The sequence below is a fragment of the Dendrobates tinctorius genome, unplaced genomic scaffold, assembly GCF_039654945.1.
Source record: "Dendrobates tinctorius isolate UK_male_01 unplaced genomic scaffold, ASM3965494v1 ptg000233l, whole genome shotgun sequence".
Lineage (NCBI taxonomy): Eukaryota > Metazoa > Chordata > Amphibia > Anura > Dendrobatidae > Dendrobates > Dendrobates tinctorius.
The window spans coordinates 3,898,939-3,906,437 of record NW_027361900.1 but is presented as its reverse complement, the minus strand read 5'-3'; the positions used below and the strand labels follow the sequence as shown (position 1 = coordinate 3,906,437).

At 46.9% G+C, this 7,499-nt stretch overlaps 1 pseudogene; it reads left to right on the top strand.

Moving 5' to 3' along the window:
- The first annotated feature begins 466 nt into the window (after positions 1-466).
- LOC141060276 (uncharacterized) lies at positions 467-1,944 on the top strand (annotated as a pseudogene).
- Positions 1,945-7,499: the final 5,555 nt, after the last annotated feature.

Here is a 7,499-nt window from a genome sequence, read left to right as displayed (position 1 = left end):
CCAGCACATAGTGCCCAGATTGTGCTCCAGGAGACACCACAAATTAAGTGGGTTCTTCTCACTATAATATTACTAAATACAGGGATCCTAAATGTTGTTTGCGCACACTGCAAGACTCCGAAGTGAGAGCGGATGTTGCTGGATTGGTTTATAGAAACCTTGTCGATTTTCAGCAGCCTTTGAGCCACTAATAGTGCGGGAACCTCTGTTTTTCCATTGACAGATGATGGACCTGAGTGGGGACTTGTTTTTTGTGAGATGAGAATTGGTATTATTTTCGCCTACATAACATTGATTGGTTTCATTTTATTCGATATTTGGGAGGCAGAATGAACAAACAGTTGAACACCGCACACTACTGGCTCATCCAACAAGGTTTTCTATTAGACTGTGAACATTCATTGTCTTGGTAAATAAAGGTTTTTTTTTACACAGCTTGCCATTTTTATGGACGGTTTAAGTAGAAATGTTCAAAAATATAAAACTCAAGGATGTTTTATTAGAAAATAATATTTTTTTTATCTTAGCAGATGACTGTCCCAGGAGATCAGAGGGACAGCTGACATCTTCAATTTTTAAATCAGATGATCTTGAGATCCTACAAGATACAACTGAAGTGAATTCCATTACTCCAGATATATCATCATCCATTCACAGCAAAGATCTGTCATCTGATCCTATGAAACAGGTCCCATCTTCTGATTCATTACTGACTACTAAGGGAAATCAAAGTCACAAAAGAGGCATTAAAAAACAAACTGCTCCTAAAGTAAAAAAGTCATTCTCATGCTCAGAATGTGAGAAATGTTTTACATGGAAATCACATTTTGTTAGACACCAAAGAAGTCACACAGGGGAGAAGCCTTTTTCCTGTTCAGAATGTGGGAAATGTTTTAACCTTAAAGGACATCTTGTTATACACCAAATAACTCATGCAGGAGAGAAGCTTTTTTCATGTTCAGAATGTGGGAAATGTTTTGACCATAAAAAGGCTCTTGATAACCACCAAAGAACTCACACAGGAGTGAAGCCTTTTTCATGTTCAGAATGTGGGAAATGTTTTAGCCATAAATGGCATCTTGTTAGCCACCAAAGAACTCACACTGGAGAGAAGCCTTTTTCATGTTCAGAATGTGGGAAATGTTTTGCACGTAAATCATATTTTGTGAACCATCAGAGAACTCACACAGGGGAGATGCCTTTTTCATGTTCAGAATGTGGGAAATGTTTTAACCATAAATGGTATCTTGATGAACACCAAAGAACTCACACAGGGGAGAAGCCTTTTTTATGTCCGGAATGTGGGAAATGTTTTAACCATAAAGGGAATCTTCAACAACACCAAAGAACCCACACAGGGGAGAAGCCTTTTTTATGTTCAGAATGTGGGAAATGTTTTAACCAGAAATCGTATTTGGCTAATCACCAAAGAACTCACACAGTGGAGAAGCCTTTTTCATGTGCAGAATGTGGGAAATGTTTTAACCGGAAATCATATTTGGTTAATCACCAGAGAACTCACACAGGGGAGAAGCCTTTTTCATGTTCAGAATGTGGGAAATGTTTTAATCAGAAATCAGATTTGGGTAAGCATCAGAGAACCCACATAGGGAAAATCCTTTTTCCTGTGTAGAATGTGGGAAATGTTTTATAGATAAATCAACCCTGACTAAACATGAGAAAATTCACACAGGGGAGAAGCCTTTTTCATGTTTAGAATGTGGGAAATGTTTTAACCATAAAGGTTATCTTGATAAACACCATAGAACTCACACAGGGGAGAAGACTTTTTCCTGTTCAGAATGTGGGAAATGTTTTAACCAGAAAGTGCTTCTTGTTAGACACCAGAGCAGTCACACAGAGGATAAGCCTTTTTCATCTTCTTAATGTATGAAATATTTTATTTGGAAATCAACTGTTAATAAACATCAGAGACGTCAAATAGGGGAGAAGCCTTTTTTATGTTCATAATGTTGGAATAATTTTAACCAAAATTGAATATTCTTAAATGGGTTGTTTCTTGTCATTCCTCATGTTTGCTGACAAAAGGATAAAACTAAATTTTATTAATTCCAAATGTAGAACTATACCCATAATTCACCCCCTGAAGGTTAGTCAGTAGGTGACTAATAGAAAAATTATGTACCCCACAGTTCAGTATATAGGGTGAGGTGACGTATACACACTCACTCTCCAAGCCTCTCATTTCTACGGGTTTCATCGTCCTCACCAAAGGCGTCATCAGGTGATTATTTAATATTGTCCTGTTACGTGTTACAGAACCACTTAGCACCCAGAATATGTTGTGCAGTTATATGTATGGATAGTAGGTTCTATGTGAGATGCATGTCCCTAATGCATCAGCATTCCCCTTTTGTCCACCCTCCCCCCACCTTTGTAATTTCCACAGTAAACATCGGCAGGCTCCGGCCACCTGCGGCTTTTGTAATGCATGTCTGGCCTGCCGCTTTTCTATTGGCCTGTCCTCTGTATCTGTGTGATATATTCTGTGTCCTCTGAGTAAAGTGTTGTCAGACTGGAAATACATGGAGAAGCAGTGATCTTTTATACGCGCCCATGTAACCCAGGGATTCCAGCCAGCGTCATTCATTCAGACTCCAGCCAACGCAGAGCGGACCTCCGAAAACACGGGGTGGTACTGAAAGAGGTACCCCAGCTTGGTAGACCCCGTTACACTGGTGGCAGCGGTGGGATTTGATACCCCTTCTACAGGAGGAAAGGAATGAATGGAAAATAACTACCAGAAATTAAAGAGGACTACATTAAAAGATCTGGTGGAAGCCCGAGGGTTGATCGCCAGCAACAAAACAAAAGCGGATTTGATAGCAGCCATCATGGAACACGACAGTGCAGCACCCCCCAATGTGAACGTGGAGGAGACCGAATTCCAGAGGGAGGTAAAGAACAGACTGGCGTTCTATGGCCCGAACCCTGCAGTAGAGATCATACGAGAGGTGATGGCTGATGTGCGTACTGATCTGAAGGAAAAGATGGCCGAGCGGACCAGGATAGAGCTAGCCAAGATGGAGATGGCAGAGCGGACCAAAGTGGAGCTGGCCAAGATGGAGATGGCAGAGCGGAGAGGAGAGCCAGCGAGCAGGGGGAGCTCTGGCCTTCGACCAGGTACCTTCAACAGTAAGCCACAAAAAGATCCAGTATAATGCCTTCCGACAGTTGAGGGAGGCAGAGGAAGACATTGATGGCTTTCTGCAGGACTTTGAGCGGCAGTGGGCCTTCATCAAGTGAAGCCGGAGGAACGGGTTCAGATTCTGGCCAGCAAGCTGACAGGCCGGGCAGCGGACGCTTATCGCACGGTACCTGATGAGGACTGTATGGACTATGAGCGGATCAAAGAAGTGATCTTGGCCCGGTATGCGCTGACACGAGAGGCCTATCGCCAAAAGTTCCACGGACTTATAAAACGCGTAACCAATACCCACGCTGAATGGGCCGGTAAATTACAGCGGTCACTGCTACAGTGGGTACAAGGGAGCCAAGCAACCACTAAGGAGGACGTCCTCCAGCTCTTCTTGTTAGAACGTTTCTTTAATGGACTAACCCCCGAGACACAGGAATGGCTTCGGGACAGGCGGTCAACGACTCATGAGGAAGCCGCTCGTCTGGCCAATGAACATCATGATGCCAGGAGGCCGCAGTTCTCCAGATCAAAGGTGGTCACTAGGGGCCCGCCCATGGACCTGGAGGGCCCCAAACCACCGAAGATTGTAGGGGGACCAGCTAGAAACCCGGCCTACCACAGTCCTCCTGGGGCGCGATGCCACACCTGCCGTCAGCTGGGCCACCTGCAAAGACAATGCCCCAACCGGATTCCGGAGCAACTTTGACCCTTGTGAAGCCTCATCTCATCCGGGACCAAGAGAAGACGGACCGGACAGTGGCAGTCCGTGTAGCAGGGGGAGCTATACATCGACTACCCACTGTCAGGATTCACCTGAACTGGGGAGTCGGGGATGGCCTTGTTGAGGTCGGCTTGATGGAGGATTTCCCTGCAGACGTCTTGCTGGGAAATGACTTGGGGCCCATGTTGTCTGCATTCTCGGTGGCCCCTCTGGCTGAGACCTATCCTGTGACCACCCGGAGACAAGCTCGAGCTGCGGAGGAGGAATCACACTCAGAGGAGGCCCAGGTAAGACATCCCAGCCCTGCACGTATTCCCATAGCCAGACACATTTCTTGGGCCACCCAGATGAATTTAAGAGGGAGTTACTTGAGGATCCTTCATTAGAGGGATATTGTGGGAAGGCACAGGAGGGGAGAGGGGTACTGGAAGGGGAACAGTTTGTATGGAAGCAGGGACTCCTTTACCGGATCACAGAGCAGCACCACGCAGGGACGAGCCCCACTATAAAACAACAGCTGGTAGTTCCCAAGAAGTATAGGCAGGAGCTACTGCGAATCTCTCATGATATACCCTTGGCCGGGCACTTCGGCGTCAGTCGCACCAGGCATTGACACAAAACTTCTTTTGGCCGGGGGTAACCTATGATGTTCGTCAGTACTGCCAGACCTGTGACAGTTGCCAGCGCATTGGCAAGAGGGAGGATCGATGCAAGGCCAAATTACGCCCCCTCCCCATTGTGGTGGAACCATTTAGCCGAGTAGCAGTCGATCTGATAGGGCCGTTAGCCAAACCCAGTCCGTCCGGGAAAAATTATATATTGACCAAGGTAGATTATGCCACACGGTATTCAGAGGCGGTTGCGTTACCTAACATACTGGCAGAGACGGTGGCGGCCGCCCTGCTCCAGGTTTTCTCACGGGTTGGATTTCCCCGGGAGATTATCTCGGACCAGGGTACCCAGTTTACAGCAGAGGTGACCAACCAACTGTGGAAGCTGTGCGGCGTAAAGTCCATTAGAAGCGCCCTGTACCACCTGCAAACCAATGGGTTGTGTGAACGCTTTAACGGGACATTAAAACAGGTCATTGGGGATTTTACCAGGACCTACAGGGACTGGGAGAAATTCTTGCCACACCTCCTGTTTGCCTATCGGGAGGTGCCCCAAGAATCCACGGGGTTCTCCCCGTTCGAGCTGGTATACGGGAGACGGGTAAGGGGACCCCTAGACTTAGTGCTGGAACACTGGGAAGGGGAGGGCCTCACAGAAGGGGTACCTATTGTACCCTATGTACTGGAATTCCAGGACTGCCTACAGGAGCTGACTCAGGCTGTACGTGAGAACATGCAGGCGACCCAGCGGCGCCAGCGCATATGGTACGATCGGAGGGCCAGAGAGCGTACTTTGGAAATAGGACAGAAGGTCCTGTTGTTAGAGCCCACTAAGCAGAATAAGTTTCAAGCTGCATGGCAGGGGCCCTACCAGGTAGTGGGGAAAATAGCCGACACAACCTATAATGTCGCAGATTGTGATGACCCCAGGGTTATCCGCATGTTCCACGTGAATATGCTGAAGCCCTACTGGGAGCGCCCTGAAGAGGTAGTGGCCATCTGTGCACCTGAAGCAGAGGATTTAGCCGGACTTCCCTTGCCGGATGTCTTAGGGGAAAGGACTCAGTCTAAAACATGGGACCAGGTACACTTGGGTGAAGACCTAGGCCCCCGGGAGAGACAGCAGGCGGAGGCGTTGTTGAGGCTGCGACAGAGGATGTTTTCAGAGAGACCGGGGTACACTCATCTGGCACAACACAAGGTTGAGACCCAGGATCAGACCCCCCTGCGACAAAACCCCTTCTGCGTCCCTGAGTCTGTACGAGAGGGGATGCAACAAGAGATACAAGAGATGTTGCGTTTAGGCCAGAACAGCAGGCCTGCTTAATAACGCCAGGCGTAGCCTATGGCTTAAAAGCTGGAGAGGTGACTCCCTATCCAAGGCAAAGCTTTGTGCCATACCTTGTGAGGGTGAGTTCTTGTTTGGGAAAACTTTAGATGAAATCCTTACCAAGGCAAAGGAAAGGAAAAAAGGATTCCCTAACCCCTCTCTCCCGTTTTATAGGAGGGCGTTTAGGAGACGACCATTTGGCAGAGGAAGACCAGCGGAAAATCAAAATCGCTGGGCCACAAAGGAGGAAAAGGGCAAAGGTGCCATGTTTAGAGGATCCTCCTTCCGCAGAGACAAAAACTAAGGAGCCAATTCCTCCAGTAGGGGGAAGATTAACATTTTTTTCTGCAAGAATGGGAGAAAATCACGGCCAGCCCCTGGGTTCTGGGCATTATTAGGGAGGGGTTAAAAATAGAGTTCCACCACATACCCCATAGCTCAGTTATCATAACATTTCTCAGCTCGCCAATCCAACAGCGGGCCCTAGAGACTGAGATTCTGAGTCTCCTGAATAAAAAAGTATTGATCCATGTGCCTGAGGGACAGGAAGGAAGGGGGTTTTACTCCCCTCTCTTTTTCGTACCTAAGCCAGATGGCTCATTCAGGACTATAATCAACCTGAAAAAACTAAACTCATATATAATAAATCATAAATTTAAAATGTAATCCATCAGATCTACGATTAAGCTCCTCTTCCCCAATTGTATGATGGCAGGCTTGGATCTGAAAGATGCTTATTATCATCTCTCAATCCATTGCAGATTTCAGAAATACCTCAGAGTGGCGGTCTCCCTCGATGGCACCATACAGCATCTCCAGTTTACAGCCATGCCATTCGGCCTTTCCATCGCACCACAAGTTTTCACAAAGGTGATGCTGGAAGTGATGGCCTTCTTACGCCAGAAGGACACTATGATAATACCCTATCTGGATGACTTTTTAATAATAGGAAACTCAACTCAACAATGTAATGGACGAGTTGCTGACGCAATCTTATCTCTGCAGGCTCTAGGTTGGATAATAAATTTCAAAAAGTCCAGAATCGAGCCACAATCTGTTCAGTCCTTCCTGGGTCTTCAGCTAGACTCCATAAAACAAAAATGCCTATTGCCACAGGTAACAATTGAGACAATTAAAAGTAAGGTCAAGTTAGCAATAGACAGGCCGTATATATCTTTAAGAGATGCAATGTCTCTCCTGGGGTCCCTCACTTCCTGCATCCCGGCAGTTCAGTGGGCCCAGTTCCACACGAGGGAACTACAACATCAAATTCTCGTAGAGGGAAGCCATGACCGAGGGAATTTGACAAACAAAATTACTTTATCCCAAACGGTCCTAATCTCCCTTACATGGTGGCTAGAGGAAGATAATCTATCGGGAGGCGTACCATGGGTGATAACACCTTCCCGTATAATTACTACCGACGCCAGCCCCACAGGATGGGGAGCCCATATGGGAGACAACTTCGGCCAAGGCTTGTGGGATATAAGTGAGCATCAGGATTCCTCAAACTTGAAAGAGCTAAAGGCGGATAGTCATGCATTATATTATTTCTTTCCGCGGTTACAAGGGGAAAACGTGAGGATCCTGTCAGACAACACTACGGTGGTCGCATATCTGAACAGACAGGGCGGGACTCGATCAGTCGCCTTAATGTCTTCCGCAAGAAAGATCTTG